The 19,198-nt window shown below is 43.6% G+C and overlaps 1 protein-coding gene across 6 annotated transcripts in view; it reads left to right on the top strand.

Moving 5' to 3' along the window:
* Window positions 1-19,198, top strand: part of ZRANB1 (zinc finger RANBP2-type containing 1) — a 64,849-nt gene that overhangs the window by 10,214 nt on the left and 35,437 nt on the right. For 2 of the 6 annotated variants that reach the window (XM_066618914.1, XM_066618912.1), the window contains exon 2: window positions 18,695-18,800. The exons of 3 other annotated variants lie outside the window; for them this stretch is intronic. The gene's annotated coding sequence lies outside the window, so the exon portion shown is untranslated. Of the gene's footprint in view, window positions 1-18,694; window positions 18,839-19,198 lie in introns of those variants that run through there. One more of the 6 variants, XM_066618913.1, reaches the window with a different exon arrangement.

Here is a 19,198-nt window from a genome sequence, read left to right as displayed (position 1 = left end):
CGGAGTGCTGGTTAGCCAAGACTCGAGTTAGGCAGTCTTTTCTTTTAGCACGTCATAACCCCTCCCCTACTTATCTAAGATCTTATTTCCATCTGAGGAAGTGTTGTCAAATCCTCTTGGATTAAAAAAACACTCTTTTGCCCAGCATAATTGGCGACAACTTTATGATGCAATTTCATCCAATAATCATAAAGCCTTTTGGTCTCTAGTTACCCGTACCAGGGCAGGAGGTCTGGTCTAGAGGGTAGAGCCTCCATTTGCCTGAAGATAACATCCACAAGTTCTCCAGTTCGAGGCCACCGGCACCGTGCAACCTTGAAGCAGCTGACAAGCTGAGCCGGGTTATTCCATCTGCTCTGCGCGTGGGAGGATGGAGGCTAGAATGTGAAACCAGATCAGAAAGAAACATCTGAATGTTGTGGTTCTTGAAAGATAGAACCTTCTTTCAATTGTAAAAATCCCTATGGGGATTTAAATAGCCTGCCTGTGTAAACCGCCTTGAATAAAAACCAAGAAAGGCGGTATATAAATACCTGTATTATTATTATTATTATTATTACCATTTTGCCTCCTTTTAGTAATGTCCCTTCCCCTATCTCTCCATCTGCCTGGGTGGTCCATTTTTCGGGAATCTTTTCTGTCACCGATCCTTGTGAACCTTCTATTCTTACTCCCTTAAATCTCCCGGAATGGCCACCCGTCACCCCAGATTAAGTGGTAGCGCTGATTGACACCCTGAAACCTGGGAAAGCTCCCGGCCCTGATAACATCCTGAGCGAAATTTTAACTAGCAACCCTTCTTGGTGGTTGGAACCTCTATCTAATCTTTTTACCTTAATTAATCAAACTGGTCTCTTTCCAGACTCCTGGCTTTCCTCTACTATTGTCCCTAATTTCAAGAAAGGCGACCCTTCTGTCCCGGGTAATTACAGACCAATTAGCCTTGTCTCCTTTATAGGGAGGCTTTACTCTAAACATCTACTTACGAGACTATCATCTTGGGCTTCCTCTAATGCCCTACCGGGTAGAGAGCAAATTGGTTTCCATCCTGGTGCTTCCACTGTTGACCATGCTTTCTTGCTTTCCTATTTGGCCAAGAAGTATTCTGTCCACCATGGTGCCAAACTCTTTGCGGCCTTTATAGATCTCCGCGGAGTGTTTGACTCTATTAACGGGGCCATGTTGTGGAATAAGCTGGCTAGCTGGGGGATAGAAATTCCTTTAAAGAATTTAAAGTCCTTTAAAGAAAGATTTAATAGAGTTTTAATTCTTCTACTAAAGAAGAAAAGAATTCCTGTAAGGTCCGCCTTAATGGCCTGGGCATCACATCCAACCAAATTTCCATTAACAAAGGAGTTTGCCAAGGCTGTATACTCGCTCCTCTCCTTTTTAATTTATTTTTGGCAGATCTACCCCTTTTCTATCTAGTTATCAGAATTCCCCCCTTCCCTTAACGGTGTTCCCCTTTCTATTCTGCTTTACACAGATGACGCAGTCCTTTTGTCTGTCACAAGATCTGGCCTACGTCATTCACTGTCCTCTTTCCAAGATTACTGTTTATCTAACGATTTAATAATTCTGAAAAAACCAAAATCTTGGTCTTTGCTAAATCTTGGGCCCTGCTCCCCTGGAAGATAGGTAATCTCTCCTTTCAGCAAGTTCCAACTTTTAAATATCTGGGGATTACCTTTCACTTCCGCCATAGCTGGCTCCCTCACAGGAAATCTGCCATTTCTTTATCTTCACTTCACCTAAATGCGGTTGCCCTTTTCCATTACTCTAGCGGCAACCAGTATGTCCCCACCGCCCTTCACAGTTTCAAAACTAAAATTCTCTCTCAGTTGCTGTACGGTGCCCCTATTTGGATAGAGGCTGCGAACCAATCTTAACCCTACCTGTTCTCCCCAATTTTTTGGTCTCCTTCCCTCTCTCGGTCGCCCCTTCAATTATTTTAGTAATTTGATTAACCCTATTAAAAGGAGAGCGTTTATGCTCGTGAGATTTAATATCTTCCCCTCAGCTGTTCATTCTGGCAGATTCTCCAATATCCCACGAGACCGCAGATTATGTCCTTTTTGTTTTTTAGAACCGGACACAGTGGAACATATACTACTCTGTTTTCCGGCCCACCAATCTCTTCGGGATATTCATTTGGAACCCTTGCTGACCTCCTTTTCTGACACTTTTACTGACCCTTTATTTGTCCTTCTGAGCGACAACTCTGCGGTCATCACCAACGCAGTAGCAGAATTTCTTTCTGCCGTTATTAAACGGAAACCCCCACCTTGAGCCTATTTCCCCCCCCTTACTTCTTATACTTTCCATTCTTATCATTCTCTTGTTGTGATTTTCCCTTCCGGCAACACAGATTCTGTGATGGCTACTGTACTGTTATTTATTGTTTATTGTTTTTAATGCCAATAAAGGTTTATGGGGAAAAAAATCCTACTGATTTCTTACACACAAATAAGTGTGTGTAGAATTGCAGCTGTAATGTGTGTATTGATGCAAAAAGTAAATAAATTCCATTGTGCCTTTGACATGACACTTCTCATATTTCATAATATAATCTTTTGAAAGTAGACTGTATTACTTTATCATTGATACAGAAACTGTATTGATAAAAAAAACTGCTGAGGTTTTTTTGTGACCGTTACTTATTTAGTTACCCTACAAGTAGTATTTACAAATGTAGTATTTCAGTTCAGTATTGCCCATAAGCTCAAAAGACTGTTAAGTTATTGTGGTTATATTACTTTCTGACGTGTCATCGCTTTGCCTGCTGAAATGGTTAGTTAGTGGATTGATGTTGTTGCGTGCTCCCACTTCTGAAAAGGAGACATTCTTTGGGCAGTGGTACAGAGTTTAGTTTTGTCCAATTTTATCAAATTTCTGAGACTAATCAGGAACACTTGGCAAAAGCATCATGTTGGCAAAAGTTATCAGGTGGCCATACTTGCAACTGTAAACAAAACGTCTATCTGCTTAACAGAGAGAGAAGTGTTAAGTTTTTTAATCCATTGAACTTCTTGTATAGCAAAAGTTTTGGATAGAGTTCTTCATGCTAAAAATATGTTTGTTGTTGAAGCACTTCTTATTCATAGTGCTTTTTGAGTCAAAATATGTACAGTACCTTTCAATAATTCCCCAAATAATCCTATAATGCAGTTTAGTGTTATCCTCCTATTGTAAGTGTGAGCTGAGGCTTGGAGATAACTATCTTACTTGAGAATAACTGATGAGTTTGTAGTGGAGTTGGAATTTGAACTATTTACTGGTATCATGTCATCGTTTTAAAATTCGGTCAATTTGCATCTAAGAATTTGAATCCTGGTTTTAATAGGCCTTCAGTCAGCTGTGTAATTAAGCCTGCAAAAGATATTAGTCTGCTAACATTTTTACTAACTTGCTTATTAAACTTGCTTGACAGAATTGCAAACAACTACAGATCAAGGAAACTGGGCCTTTTTTACCCATGAATATCACGTTCAGTGATCCTTACTCCTTAGTGTGTGTTGGGATTGTAGAATAGATTCATTTTGGTCGTTATGATGGGATCTACAAGAAATTTGTGGCCCAACTTAAAGCTAATGTACTTGGAGGTTATCTCCCCTTTTTTGTTTATACAGCTTCTAATGAATTTGAGCAATCTATAAAATTATTATTTATTGCAGTCTGAGTTCAAGGTGGTCCAAGTAGAAAATACAGATCCTAAGGCTTTTAGCAAGCCTCAAAGTTAGCTTAATGGCTCCATAAATAATTGCTCATTTGGCCTCTTTAGAATCCTGGAGTTCCATATATCCCACTATGTATAGTTTACACATTTTCTTCTGCAGAGTAAAAATATTAGTTTTGAGAGCATTTGAATTTAGCAGTGAAAATGTCCCTGGAGAAAGGCAGCCATATTGATCCTAAACAAAATTATAGGACTTGTTTTAATGCCAGGGCAGAGCTCTGGTGCTTATGAATATCTCAAGTGTCTCTTCTTCACCAGTGTGTGATTATAGTTTGACTGTGCTCATGGGAGAGGGAAGGAGTGGTGATGGAAGAAAAGGAACTTTTAAGTAAGCTGGAGTCCCTGCACCTTTTCTAAATAAAGTCTCTTTGTGTGCCTGTAGCACAGATGGTGGATTGATCTGGGGCCCCAAGGCTACAGTTGCATACAGTTGGGAGTAAAGTTGTTTTAAGTGAGGCCTACCAAAAGTGACTGGGATGGCAGTGGCAAATCTCCAAACCTCCTTTCCTTTTACCCATCATAAGTTTGGTACTCACCAACATCAGGTAGTCACAGCACTGGGGAATGGGGTGCCCTTATGACTGTAGAGTTAGCATGCAAGTTAACGTTTTCCTCTCAATGCTAGGGGAGCAAAGCATGCAGAGTGGATGGGAGAGAAAGCGGGGTGGGGGGAAGTTGTGGCAGACTTATGTTGGAGGTGAGGCAGAGCTGGGCTTGTAACATTTCTCTATCCCCACCCTGGCAAGGGAAGATATCACATGAGTCTCTTCTGGCTGTCACATAGGCGCCCATCCCTTTTCCCCCCTTCTCATTCTCATGGCTCTGGCCAGGAAGAATCCTGTTGGCAGATGCTCAATCCTAGCCAAAAAAGGGTTATAATGGTGCAAAAGAAGTCTCTAATCCCAGCTTGCTCTGTCCAGCCTGTTTGAATGCAACTGGGAGAGAAGAAGTAGGAGTTGGAGTTCCATTTTGCCCAACTGGCTTTTTTATTGGTTGGGCAAGAAGGATGTGGGGGAGGCGGAGTGATCCTGTTTTGATCTGTTATGCGAGCAGTGTGATAGTAACAGGATTTGGCATGGCATCTTGCTTCTTTCTCCTGAAGTGCAGTTCCTGAAGTGCAGTTTTTTGTGGTAGTGGCATTGGAGGAAGAGGTGTGTTTCCACTGCCCACTCCTCTCACTTGATCTTGGCAAACAAAATCAAACTTCCAGCTGAAGCAGCTGGATGGGCTGTGGGCCAGAAGTAGATGTGGGGGGTGGGGTGTCCTTCACTGGCACTACATCCTCCAACCTACCATTCAATGCAGCTGCTTCAGTCGCCCTCATGATTGAGCTGGATGTCCCTTACCCACAAAACAAAATTTTTTTCTGCCCATAATTCCTAGTTTCCGACGGTGAACCAGTGAGTACTTCGTATACAAGTGCCTGAAATGGATGTTTTACCCTTCAGCATATTGTCAAGAATTTTAAGGTAATGCTTGGTGAAAAAGAAGAGCTTTATTTATAGCTACCACAAGCTACATGTCTATGGTACTTCATGGCATTCACTTCTGTAAATCTTTCACGTGCATTTTCTCTGATGGAAGGAAATAATTCAGAAGGATTCACATTTAATGTATTTTGCCCGTAAGATGCCCTGTAGCAGATCTGGAAACAAAAGCAATCATCTTCCAGTGACTAAGTACAAACTGAAGTAAGTTTGTTGGTTGTTTGATAATGAGTCAATTCATAAATGAATTAAGCACTTGTTTTGAAGTCAGTGGGCTTGCGTTACTATAAATCCAGATATTTAGCTTGATTGGTTTGAGGTTTACAGATTTCAGGTTACTCAGAAAAAAAACACATTCCTTTAAAGCAGTGGTTTCCAAACTGTGGGGTCCAGGAACCACCAGTGGGTCATGACCTAATTTTTGGTGGTTTGCAAAACTGACAGGGTAGATTAGGCAGTGTGCATCAAGGGTTAAACAAGCTGCTGGTTGAGGAGGGGGTAGTTCTGCTGCCCAATCACCATTTGAGCCATACTCCTTGGCATTTATAAGTCAGGCAGTAGTTTCTAGGGCAGTGATTTTCAACCTTTTTTGTCTTGTGGCACCTTGACAAGGTACTAAAATTGTCAAGGCACACCATCAGTTTTTTGACAATTGACAAGGCACACCATGCTCCTTATGGGGGGCCCCCATTTCCCAATGGCCCTACTACTAAATGACCCTCCCCCAAACTCCCACAGCACACTTTGCAGACCAGTCGCAGCACACCAGTGTGCCATGGCACAGTGGTTGAAAATGGCTGCTCTAGGGTCTCTGAAAAGTTGGGAAACAATTCTTTAGAGGAAGCAAGCAATGAATGAAGAAACAGTATAGTTAGCTTGCTCAAGACATTTGAGAGGTGTTATTTACCTTCCCTTGACCACAAATACCTCAATGACTTTAGAAAATCACTCAATTTTCTTTCATCCTACTCGTACTGGATAAAATGCGAGTAGGTATTTCTGCCCGAGGTTATGGCCAGATCGAAAATCAGCCTTGCAAGTGTTCAAGGCCACTTCCTGCTGCAATGAAGGCCTCAGTGGCTCTCTCCTTTCCAGGAATAGCTTTCTTTGGTCCCAGAACCTGACCTTGGCTAAGTCCAGCGTGTACAAAGAAAGTATGACCTGCATAAAAATTGCATTGTCGGTAACCTTCCTTACAGGCTTGCTTGTATTGTCCAGTTCTCTGCCAGGGCCATGGAGGTGGGTGGCAAGGTGGAAAGCATGGTCGGGGCATTGGAATGTGGATCCTGTTCTCAAGTAAGCTTCTTTTTCAGGATGCACTATTAGAAGAATCTTTGGAACCCATTCTGGTGTAAAAAAAAAAAAAAGTGAAGAAGGAGGCTCTTGAGGATCAACCCTTGAGAGACAATGTTCCTTTTGGATCTCCAAAGGATGGCCAGGGGACAAGGTGGCTTCAAGCCCAAGTGGCAGCTAAGTGAGTCTTCCTACAAGGCAGAATTCTAGTATCTCTCTTATTCCACCGCTGAAGCATTCGCACTCAGCATGACACCTGCTTGTAGAAGGTCACTTTCCTAACCCCATCTTGGGATGTCTGCTTAATGTTGAAGACACATAAGTTAGTGTTCGTGGTGGCTATTATCGAGGGAGGGGGGGGGAGAAGAGATTAATACTGTATGTGTAAGAGTTATGTATCCACCAAGGATAGAGTAACATCAAGGGCTTGTTGTTCTTTATCTCCAAAGAGTTTAGAAAATCTAAAAGGATGGTTGTTCATTTAAACAATCTCAGTTTGGGGGACAAAGATTTCATTATCCACCATTTTTGATGGATCATATTGGGCATCCTGGAAGCAAATAAAACCCAAGGGAAAGTAGCCCTGCCAGGTATTATAGCACACTCATTATGTGGTGTGTGTGTGTGTGTGGTGTATATGTAGAATTTTTTTGTACAAAAGCTGCTCCAAAGATACATTTCAGTTCTTCTAGTTGCTTCTCTTCATTCTTTTAAAAGTGAATTTTGCAAATTCAGGTTTCTGCAGTGCTGCATTTACTGTATTTATAATAATGACAAATGATGTGTTTATTGGAAAGATTAACTGACTATGGGCGCAATCCTAACCCCTTATGTCAGTGCTCTCCAGCACTTGCATAGCGGTGGCAATGGGACATGTGCTGCATCCTGCAGTTGGGTGTCACTCATGGAGGCCTCCTGTTTGTTCCCTTACCTCGGAGCTGCATTGCCCTTATGTCAGTGCTGGAAAGCTGGAAAGCACTGACATAAGAGGTTAGGATTGTGCCCTATGTTAACTGACTTCATAGAACTGATGACCTGCTTAGGGGAAGTTGGTAACAAAGCTTAAATACTTCTTGGGTAGTTCTCTGACTTGCCAGTAGTCAAGAAGAAATGTTGTGTGAAACAGATCTAATTTGGTTTGGTTTTTTCTGTTAAATTTACCTACCCACATGAGTGTCACTGGAATACTATTGTATTTGTGTGTCATGCTTGAATAGATTGAGCTTCCTGCAATTAAAGATCTGGGGAAATGGAACGTAGTGGCACCATAGCAGTAAGATGCATAGACCCTGACCAGTTGAAAATTGTAAGTGTACCCATTTTTTAAGTGCAGGATTTTAGTTTTTCAGTGAAACAAGTGGGGCTTGATCTTTTCTTGTCTGCACTTCTGTGAAGCATGTGTGACTCTAATGGTTGATGCAAAGTGGTTGTATTTTTCTGTACTTGAGTGTCTGTAGTGGAACTCTGAATATATGGTAAGAAGTGGCACTAAGTTTTCCTCTTACTCTCATGAACATTTAATCTTTACTTGATTCATAAAATTGAATTGTGTGTTTTTTGAGAATTGTACATTTTACTACTTAAGGCAGCAATCTGCAAGCTTTTTCATCTCACAGCACACTGATAAGGCACTGAAATTGTCAAGTCGCACCATCAGTTTAAGGATATATTTAATCATTTAAAAACAAGAATTAAAGTTCAACGACTAAAATTTTGAGGATTGATGAGTTTCGTTTTCAGTCCTCTGTTTCTGACTTCTGTAACTGACCTCTGCAACAGTTAATTCTGCTGACTCTCATACACTTAATGTGACAGAAAAGTGAATATTGAGGACCAGGTAACATCTGAACAAGGAAAGTTTCTGCTTGTAGCCATGGTACTAGGCCCGAGTGCAAGGCCCCAGCTATCACCAACTTCTAATTAGTGCATACTAGGTCTGAAAGAACTGTGGAGGAGGCTGCTTCACAGGGCTTTCAGATACTGTACCAAACTACCAATTGGGCTTCAAGGCCAACTTGTTTAACAACAAGGTACAGCTGTGAACTTCTCAGGTTGGGAGGGGGGATTCCACCATGAGTAAGAAGGCTTGTGGCATGTCCACCCCTAGAATGTTTGGCTGGAACTGAGTTCTGATTGGTGGATGGGTCAGGAGACCTATAAAGGTGAAAGAAAAGAGCTTTCCTTTGTTCTAGCTTTGCCTCTGGCTAAAGGGGCTTGAGCTTTGACCATTCTGGCAAGAAGGACCCACCTTAACTGCAGCAAGGATGGGTTAGATTGGGCTTTGGAAATCTAAGACTTTGGTGAGTGATAGTTAGTTAGGAGCTATCTCTTTATTGTTTTATTAGTGCTGAGTATTGTATTGTATTGATATGCTCTATTCTAAATTCTGAATGCAGTGCTGTCTGTATAACTATTCTTTAAATCTATATACAATAAATCCTATCTGTTACAACTGACTGGATTATTAGGACTGGTGAAGCAAAGGGGACTGGTTGTGGGAGTTAATCCAGTGTTACTGGGTGGAACCTGGAGACCCAGTACTAGGAGCCTGCTCCTGGATTCAAGCTGAGTCCAAGGGGGCTCAGGCTGGAGCATGGTTCAGGGGAGGGTTCTCCAAATTTGACCTGGCTACCTGGCTTGGAAGCTCTTAAGGTTAAAGAGCAGTTGGTGACTGAAATTGGAAAGACCTGAGGGGTGTTAGGTGGTTATATGGGTTTATGGCCATTTGATTACCCTAAAGCAGGGGTGTCCAAAGTTTTTGGCAGGAGGGCCACATGGTCTCTCTGACAAAGAACTAATTTACATTTAAAATTTGAATAAATTTACATAAGTTTACATAAACGAATATATTAAAGATGGAACTTATATGAATGAATGAAGGACTTGCAATGGCTCAACGCCTATAAAAGGCCTTGCACAAAGCAAGGCTAGCCTTTCCTTTGCTGCTGCATCACAGATGTGAAACAACAAGCAGTAGAGGGAACCCTCATCCACAGCTCGTGTGAGACGTCAAACAGTTGCCCTCACGCTGAGAGCGGTTGTGTCGGGCCAGTGTGGGCTCCAGCAAAACTCCAGAGGGCCAGAGACTCATTGGAGACTGGGCGCTCCCTGAGGGCCGCATTGAGAGGCCTTGAGGGCCGCAAGTGGACCCAGGGCCGGGGTTTTGGCACCCCTGCCCTAAAGGCAATAAACGGATTCCACGGCCCTTAAGGGAGGGTCATCTTGGTTGTCACATGGTGGCAGTGGTGGGATCTAACCCACACAACCAGTACCCTGACTAATTGGGCTAATGAGTTAATGACGGCACTTGAGCATTGCACTACAAGACTCAGCAAGTGTTTGTTATTTTGTTGAGATAGGCTGTTGAGCGTACGTTAGGTTCGCAGGGGAGTGATGGCATCCCCCTCTGATTTATTGGACACTCCGACCAGGTTTGTGGTGAACTTGGAAGGTGTGGAGGCTGGAAACCTGCCTTCCCGAGGGCTGAGCCTGGAGACTTCAGTTCCACCGTTGGGGAGAGCGTCAGTGACTTTGGCAGAGTTTGGGGGAGCCACACCTTTGCAGATTCTGTTTCACATCAGCCCTGTCTCGACCTATGCCACCCTGGATGATTTGCAGCGTGGACAAACTGCTTTGGGATGCCAATTGTTGGGGCGTCCACCGCTCACCCGAGAGCCTGAAGGACCAAGAGTGTGGGAGGCTGAGATTGCGGAGCTGCAGCGGAGACGGCGCCAAGTGCTGGATTTCTATCAGGATACTGGGGCTTTTGCCCGAGAAGCCGAACCCTGTCGGCTTAGACCAACTCAAGAGCTGGAGAGGAGAGAGTATGAGACTGTGCAAGCCAATGGGGTCAGTAACCGGCTTGGGAGCTACAGTGAACCAGGGGCCTGGGGGACTGCCACCTCCAGTACCGACTACCTGGCTAGCTGAGAACACTGTGCTCCAAGAGACTCAGCGGGTGAGTGTAGAGACCCGCCTTCCAGAGTTTGCCCCTATCCCTGCCCCAAGAGTGGTGACTACCCAGATAGAGAGGGTGGCTGCAGTGTCTGTTCCAGTACCTGGCCAGAGGGGACTGGCTAGTGGCAAGACTGTGAGAGGAGCTGGACCATTGCCTGCACCCCAGGGATCTGGGGGAGCCGGGAGCCACTGTGTTAGGTGGCAGTGGCTGCTCCAGCTGCGCCTTTGCTTGATGAGCTGTGTCAGATGATTTGTGCCCAACAGCAGACCCTGCAGATGCAGCTTCAAAGGGACCAGGCTCGAGAGGCACAGAGGCCTGGAAGGCTGTATGATAAGAACTTATTTCCCAAGTTTACAAAGGACACCGACCCTCTCATGTTTTTGCAGGTTTTTGAAAAGGCTTGCTGAGACCAAGGAGTGCTGCTAACTGCTTATTGTGATACTGTGTGTGCCATTGCCATGGACACGGTGCTAGCCCCCATCTGGCGGATATGCCAGAAGCCTCTGCTGACTCTTATGAACTGTTTAAGCAAATGACTAGAGAGAGGCTGGCTATGACCCAGGAAGTGGCCAGGCAACGCTATTGGAGAGCTAGGCGCAAGAGCAATGAGTCTTATACCCAGTTCCAGGCAAGGGCTGAGAGACTTTTTGCCATTTGGATGGAAACAGCAAAAGCCAAGCATGCGGACCAAGTGATTCAAGTGATGTTGAGGGAGCAGTTCTGGACTCAACTCCCTCTGGAGGTGTACAAATGGGTGGTAGCCCAAAAAAAGACCAACGCCCTGGACTGTGCTCGTGTGGCTGACGAAATCCAGGCTGAGCTAAGTCGAGGCTCAGAAGTTAGCCCCTCTGGAGAGCACAAGAAGAGCTTGGGAGACAAAGGGCAAGCTGTAGGGGGAGACTAACATGGCCATTCTGGTAGGAAACAGCAGCTGTGGACCCAATGTCGCCCTAGTGGCAATACAGCTGTGAGTAGCAACCAGCCACCGCTGAAGGGACCCCAGGCTACCTCTATCCCCCAACAACTCCAGCATATTCCCAATATAATTTGTTTCCATTTTGGGCAACGGGGCCACCCTGCCCGACTTTGCGCCAATCTCGCAAAGAAAGAAGAGTGCAACCAGGGCCAAGCCTCTGGCGCTGGCAAGCCTTCCCCTTTTGCTAGACCACAAGGGGGCCGTGTGAAATTGCTGCAAGGGGGACCCCTGGAGCCTGCCGAAGAGCGTTGGGACCATGACTTTGAACCAGTGGCCTTATGAAGCAGATCAGACCAACAACTGGACACTGGGGATGATGGCCAAGAGGAGATGCCCAATGTGCTACAGGCTGTAGCCTTGTTTACAAAGCTGCCCAAGAGGCCAACCATGAAGTGGATCCATCACGTGTTTGGGAGACTTTTAACAGTGCTAACCCGCAGCCAGGCAAAAGCAGGAACTGAAGCAGAGGGTGCTGCAGGTAACCAGGCAATGGAGGAGGGGGGGAAATCCAAGTGTCTATGATCTTAGACTGCCTGCCAGGGAGTCAGAGCAGGCAAGAATTTTGTTGCTGAGGTGCAAGCCGATACCTCTCTGCAAAAATGCTGGGACTTAGTAAATCAACCTCAGGCTGGCGGGTTGGATTTTTTTTTTACAAAGACCAGTTGCTGTACCAAGCCTATAGGCCGTGAGGCTCAGCTCCCCACTGGCAAAAGAAAGTTCAGCTAGTGGTTCCTAAAAAGTTCTAAAAGCTGGTGCTTTGCTATGCACATGATTGCCCTGTTGCTGGCCACCTTGGGGAAAGATTGACTTTGGATAAAGTGACCCTGTTGTTTTATTTTCCTGGCCAGAGGGCAAAGGTGCAGGCATGGCTAGCTGGCTGTGAAGTGTGGCAACTTGTGGGGCAAAATGCAGACGAAACCAAAGCCCCACTTGGCCAGTTTGTTGCTATAAAAGAACCGTTTAGGGAACAATGCATGGATATTTTAGGACCACTGGAGAAGACACCAGCTGGTAGGCGATTTGTGCTGGTAATCACGGATCGGGCTTCACGTTATGTGCATGCCATACCCCTGAGATCTATCAACACTGTAACAAAGCCTACAGCCTCATTGAAGTTTTTTCATGCGTGGGGTACCCTCAGACTCTGACGTCAGACCAAGGAGGACAATTTACTTCTAAAGTATTGGCAAAAGTGTGTGAGTGGGCAGGGATTCAGAAGATTCATAGCTCCGCCCACCACCCCATTTCACATGGACTTGTTGAATGAATGAACTAGGCGATTCTAAACCTTTTGCGCAAATTTGTGTTAGGCTGTGGGAAGGTCTGGGACAGGGTCCTGCCCTTTCTTGTTGCTGCCATAAATGACTCCGTAAATGAAAGTACCAAATATTCTCCCAATGAGTTGATTTTCGGGTGCCAGTTGAGGAGCATTCTGCACCTGCTCAGACAGTCCTGGGAGGGACAGCTGGATACGGAAGCCATGCCTGTACGTGAGTACTTTACCAAGTTGAAGGAGGCATTGGGGCCTGTGCAGGACTTTGCTGCAGAAAACCTGCAGGTGGCGCAAGGGGCTCAAAAACGGCGCTGTGATCAGCACATTAGACCAAACTGCTTTGATGTTGGAACGTCTGTTTGTTTGCTTGTACCTGAGAGAGTGCACAAATTAAAACCGAAATGGGAGAAAGGCTACTTTGTGGTGTAGGCCCTGCGTAATGACAACTGTTTAATCCAGAATGAGGTCAAAGCCAAAAAACCTTTTGTTCTGCATGTCAATCACCTTAAAAAGTTTTCAGCTAGGCAAGAGGCGCAAGTGTTGGCCCTAAAAGTTAATCAAGGAGCAGAGGATTACTATCCCCTTGGGGAGAATTGGCTGGACCAGGGGTGCTCAATAGGTGGATCGCGATCTACCGGTAGATCGCGAGGCAAAATGAGTAGATCGCGGAGTGCCGACCCCCCCTTCAGGGGCCTCTGGGAGGAAACGCCGGGAGTAAGGCCCATTGCACTCAATGGGGCTTACTCCCAGGTAAGTGTGGCTAGGATTGCAGCCTCACAGCATAATCCTAGGCATGTCTACTCAGGAGTAAGTCCTGTTATACTCAGTGGGGCTCAAGGTACACCAACATACATTGTACACATAAATGTTATATGTTATGATGGCGCGAACATTGTAAAAAAAACTCTGGTAGATCTCCGGGCCTTGCTGGGTTTCAAAGTAGCTCTCGAGCCAAAAAAGTGTGAGCACCCCTGGGCTGGACTGTATGTGTGGAGTCCAGTGCAAGATGTTGCATTACCTGAGAGTTTAACTTATGCCCAGCAGGTGGAGCTAAAGGAAGCTAGAGGACTATGCGGAGATGTTGACTAATCTGCCTGGGGAAACTGATCGTATACAGCATGAGATCAAATTGGAAGAGGGAGCCAAACCAGTGGCTAGTACACCGAGACCTTTGGGACATTTGGCTCCAATTATAAAGAAGGAAGTGGCAGAGAAAAAGAGATTGTTATTGTTGAGAAAAAGAGGGTGGAGGGCCAAATAGAAGCTGAATTTAGACCATGTGTGGATTTTCGGAAGTTGAATGCAGTCTCAATTCTGAACTGGTGCCCCCTGGCCCACCTGGACACAGTGGTCCAACAGGTAGCGAAAAGACCGTGGATTTCCTCATTAGATCTGGCACATGGTTATTGGCAGATTAAAGTGGTGCCTGAGAGTGCCCCTCTGACTGTGTTTGTCACTCCTTGGGGGCTGTTCCAGTTCCGGAAAATGCCCTTTGGCCTTAGCTCCACCCTTGCAATCTTCCAGAACCTGCTGAATGACCTCTTGAGGCCCCACTCAGCTTATGCCAGTACGTATCTAGATGATGTGGCAATATATTCTGAGTTAATCCAGTGTTACTGGGTGGAACCTGGAGACCCAGTACTAGGAGCCTGCTCCTGGATTCAGGCTGAGTTCAAGGGGGCTCAGGCTGGAGCACGGATCAGGGGAGGGTTCCCCAAATTTGGCCTGGCTACTAGGATTGGAAGCTCTTGCAGTTAAAGAGCAATTGGTAACTGAAATTGGAAAGACCTGAGGGGTGTTAGGTGGTTATATGGGTTTATGGCCATTTGATTACCCTAAAGGCAATAAACGGATTACATGGCCCTTAAGGGAGGGTCATCTTGGTTGTCACACTTAACACAAATGGATCTCTCCAATCCAAGGAAATCAAAGTCCAAGCTAAAAAACTGTCCCTTTCTCTCAATGTTACTAACTTCTTCTGAAAAGCCATAACTGTGCCTATTTTGGGTTTTTCTTTGGTCTGCTTGGCTGCCACTCATGCATTGAATAACTTTGGTTGGTGCATATTAAATAGTACAGCATTTCTCAACGTTTGTCCCTCTCTGTACCTCTCTGCATGGTCCACTTATTGGAAGTATCACTGGAATTAAATCGCAATGATGTAATCACCAGTGACTTCTGGATTGGGAGGCCAAATGTGACGCAACAAACACTGGTAAGAGGTTCAGGGAGGACAGGAGGGCTTTTTCAGGTGTGCGAAAAGCGCCTGCTGGAGCTCTGCCCACCAAGTTGAGCCTCCAGTTGCTGCTTGTCATGTTGTGCTGCTGGTTTTGCTGCCAGGCAGCAGGAGTCTGGGGGTTCTGCATGTACCACCACATGAATACCACCGGTTGAGAAACACTGAAATAGCCTCACCTCTCCTTGTTTGGATGGGAAGTTTGGAGCTGCTGAGCCACCCTGCATTTCATTCAGACTTGGAAATAACATGGTGAGCCAGAGAAATTGCATGGACAAAACTTGTGCATGTTCTTTTTCTAGGAAATATCACAGTGTCCCATGCAGAAGAGAAACAACATTTAAGCTTTTGGCAAAATGAAGTAGCTCACGCTAGTAATCTCTCAAACTCCAGTAGTACACCTGCAGACCATTTGTGGCACACCTTGTGCTGTGGCACAGTGGTTGAAAACTGCTGATTTAAGGTATTGCTTTCAGATATATATTTGCTTAAATTTACATGTTGTACATCACAAAAGATTGTGAATATACTTCAGTGTAAAGTAGATAAAGTCTACTGTCACCAGATGTGACACATTTTGCATTGTGGTCTTGCTGCTGGGTGGCAGATGTCCAGGGATGCTGTTTGTACCACCAGACACCACCTTGCGTACCACTGGTGGCATGCGTACAACTAGTTGAGAAATGAATTAATTTCCCTGCTAAAAGTTATGAGTATCGTTCTTTCCAGTCACAATATCTAAAATGAGTAAAACCTATTGCCTAAACAACCATATCATTTTGTGTGCCCTGCTGCAAGTCAGTGTTTATATTGATTTGTTTAGTATCTGAAGGGATGTTGCAGAATGTCTTTTCCCTCAGGATTGATTGTAAAGCAAGAAGCATTTAATTAATGTTAGAGTATTTGCAGTGGATAAGGTCTCCTGGAGTGACTTCTGTCACCTTAATTGAACAAACCACATTTTTCTACCCTGACTGGTAGTGTAGTGTGTTGTAGCTGGGTGAAATTACCTTCTTTGCATGAAATGCAAATCTAACCATACAATCCTTCTCTAAACTCACACTTAAAACACAAATTCATCTAGAACAGTGATTTTCAACCTTTTTCATCTCGCGGCACACTGGCAAGGCACTAAAATGGTCAAGGCGCACCATCAGCTCTTTGACAATTGACAAGGTACTCTGTGCTGTCAATGGGGGCTCACATCCCCAATGGTCCTATTGATAAATGAACCTCTCCCAAATTCCCATGGCACACCTGGGAACCATTCGCGGCACACCAGTGTGCCACAGCACAGTGGTTGAAAATGGCTGATCTAGAATATCTCTTGCATAGACTCTGTTGAAAACTAATGGCTTGCAAATTGAGAGCCAGTGCAAAGAGCACTTGCTTCATCTTTCTCCCGCATTTCAAATTTCACGTTCTCTTGTTGGCCTTAATAATTTAGTGATGTATAAGCACTGATACTTGTGTTGACTGTATAACCAGTCGAAAAAGGTTTGATAATTTGATAATTTATTTTCAAATAATTGGGTATTTAAAAAAAACAAAACATTTATTATTGGAGCAGTGTACATTTTAATCAAAAGGTTTGACAATTAGGTTCTATAATTAGAATAAGTAATTTATTTCCATAAGTAAAATGTTTCCATACTACTTCTAACAATATAAAGTTTTCTTCTTTGTCCTGGACAGCATAGTCTGAATTACAAAATGAAATTAAACAAAAATAAAGCATAGAAGCAGCAATTATTTTTACATTTACATTTTAAAATGAAGTTCTGAAGTAGACAGCCAGTTCTTCTAGCATAAGTTTTTTTTCACCTTTTATTTTCATCACATTTGTCATCAGTATGGTCCTGATAGCTTTCATTTCTGACAAGTGGAATAATAAAAAAGTAAGCCACCCCCACAGTGGTGTTCCTGGGTTTCATAGAAAATTGAGTGCATTCAAATTATTGGTTGACCAGTGAATTGGTGGAAACTCTGATATATCCTGTAGTTAATCCTAAAATGAGATACCTGATAAGCTAGTGCTTGCAAGTCAGTTTCAAATCCTGGTTAAGATGGAACTCTCATTAGTGTTGAATTGATCATTGTTAGTGTTGGTGTGATTGTAATGTCTAAGGCAAGGTTGACAAGAAAAGGGAGGAGAAAATGTGCTGGGGGATGTAATAATGCATTTGTTTGGAGCTAGTTTCTGGTTTACATTGCAAGGAAGACCACATAATGTCTTATACCAGAGAAAACCAAAAGGTTTGCTCTGGTATAAAGCTGCCTTAGTGGTTAGTTGTAATCTTCCCTCTGTCTCACAATATCACTTAAAGATATGATTGGAGGAGCTATTTCTCTATGAATGTATAGTCATGGAACTGCAGTTGTGTTTCTAAATTTAATTACATGTTGTTGTGAATAGATTTGCCACCTGGTTTGTAAACAGATTACATTAAGTATTGCAGTTGCTTGTGGTTGAGTTAGAAATGTCTGGTGTGTGAGATTGTGTAGCTAGTTTATGGATGTCAAACTCGTTTCATATAGTGGGCTGAATAGTATTCATGGTGCCTGATGAAGGCTGGAAATGACATAATTAAGCAGGAAGTAACGTCATTAAGGGGCCAGAAACAAGCACTTCGTTCTCGCAGAGAAACTCATTAGCTGCAAATGATAAAAGAAAATGTGGAAATCTTGTTCATATTTTCAAGGTGTGAGAGAGCCTAATCATCAAGTTGGGAGAGCCCAATTATAATGGAGGCTGGAGAAAACGCTTCCAGGGGCCGCAATGGCCTGTGGGCCTTATGTTTGACACCCCTAGTGTAACTGATTGAGTCGTGGGAATTTTCAAGTAAAATTTCCCTAAACGCACAGTTTCAAAACAAATGACTGAAATGCTGTGTAATAGACACTGTGATATATTGTATGTATAAATAAAAAATAAAGATATGGATATATGCACTTAAGCCTAGAGGTTCCCAAACGGTGAGGCGTAGCTCCTCAGGGAGCTGTGGAAACCAGCCAGAGGAACCACTGTAGCCTCCTGAAAAATCTGCTGCCCTATACAATTTATAGGATTATGGCCCTAATGGAGAGCCACGGCCAATGGCCCAGTAGGTCAAGGGAGCCGCCAGTCAAAGTTTGGGAACCACTGATGTAAACAATTTGGGCATTTCATAGTGCTTGCATGGAACCTAGCCCTTGGAGTTTGGTTCTTGAGTAATTTTAGGGCCATGTGAACTTCTTCCATAGAAGGGAAAATCACTTGAGTATTGAAAACTGCTTTTATCCTTCATGTAACTCATCATGATGAGCACACATGGGTCTGTTTTGCTGCACTCACACTTAGTGGTAAGCTATTGTCAGTCCTGGCCCTACTTGCCTGTACAATTTGAGAGAGGTAGATATATCCAGCAGATCTAAACGTGCAGCTTTGAAGTTCCTCACTCAGGTATTGTGAAGCAGCATTTCAGTCAAACCAGTCTGAATTGTGAAGTTGGATATATTTCTCAGTCTGTTGTATTTAAATTTGTGTATAAATTTAATGAAATAGCAGCTCTAGACTTTTCTATTCCCATTTCAGTTTGCTTTACTGACAACTTACCATGCCTATAGTAAATTCATTTGGTTTAGGTCAAAATTGAATTTGTAAACAAGCAAACTGAATTAGTACTTGGTACAAGCCACATTCTATTTTTCTATACTCTAGAATAAGATTTTAATGAGAATTCATATTGTTTACAGGAAGAGCTGTTTGCATAGTGCTGTCGATCAACCTTGGCAGTTCCTACTGAAGAGAACAAGGCCTGACACAGCATGAAGATGAAATATGCCCTTCAGTAGAGAAAAAGTAAATGTAGCAATCTGAATTTGTAATGGAAAAATAAGGTGATTTGAAAATACAGCAGTCTACACTACAATTCCCCTCTCCTACCAGAACTGGTATTGTAGCAGTGTGGTGTGTTAGTGATTTCAAAATTTAGAAGGCCCTCATAAAAGTGGGAACGTCTGGATTCCTTTTTAAACTGATGTAATTTTGAAATACAGATATAATTGTAGTTCTTCTGTAATGCCTGGTGCCTCTCAGAAGTCTGCATGAGTAAACAGTCTCTGAACTAAATTTATTTTTCTAGATTAAGAATTAGGAAGACACTGTTACAAAACAGAAACTATTTGTCTTTGTCTTCTTATAAAGTATTAGGATATAAAGATGTCACCCTCCAGTACATTCTCACATATAATTTTGTG

The sequence above is a fragment of the Tiliqua scincoides genome, chromosome 3 (genome assembly GCF_035046505.1).
Source record: "Tiliqua scincoides isolate rTilSci1 chromosome 3, rTilSci1.hap2, whole genome shotgun sequence".
Lineage (NCBI taxonomy): Eukaryota > Metazoa > Chordata > Lepidosauria > Squamata > Scincidae > Tiliqua > Tiliqua scincoides.
This window is presented reverse-complemented; position numbering and strand designations above follow the sequence as displayed.